Source organism: Elephantulus edwardii, unplaced genomic scaffold (genome assembly GCF_000299155.1).
Source record: "Elephantulus edwardii isolate Elephantulus edwardi_28Jun2011 unplaced genomic scaffold, EleEdw1.0 scaffold00001, whole genome shotgun sequence".
NCBI lineage: Eukaryota > Metazoa > Chordata > Mammalia > Macroscelidea > Macroscelididae > Elephantulus > Elephantulus edwardii.
Genome location: NW_006399751.1, coordinates 6108298 through 6108787, shown reverse-complemented (window position 1 = coordinate 6108787; position 490 = coordinate 6108298).

Here is a 490-nt window from a genome sequence, read left to right as displayed (position 1 = left end):
CAGCTTCTCTAGCCATTCGTTTGTTGATGGGCACTTAGGTTGTTTCCAACTCCTTGCTATTGTGAACAAAGCTGCAATAAACATGAGTGTGCATAACTGATAAGTCTTTGTCTTGTCTTGATGCAACTTCATAGAGTCCAACTTCTCGAATGATTTGTTCACTGTACAGATTGAATAGGGATGGAGAAAAGATACAACCCTGACACATGCCTCTCCTGATTTTTCCATGCACATTCCCTTGTTCTGTTAGGACAACAGCTTCTTGGAATATCTCCAACACATCTGAGATCATTGTTACAGTCTCCATGTCAAATCATTTTGTTGTGGCCCTTCTCTCATCCAAACCCTCCGCCTTTCTAAACATGATGTTTTTCTCCAAGGACTAGTCCCTCCTAACAGCATGCCCAAAGTATGTGAGACTAAGTTTCACCATCCTTGCCTGCAAGAAGCATTTTTACTTTCTCCAGGACAGATCTGTTTGTTCTCTTGG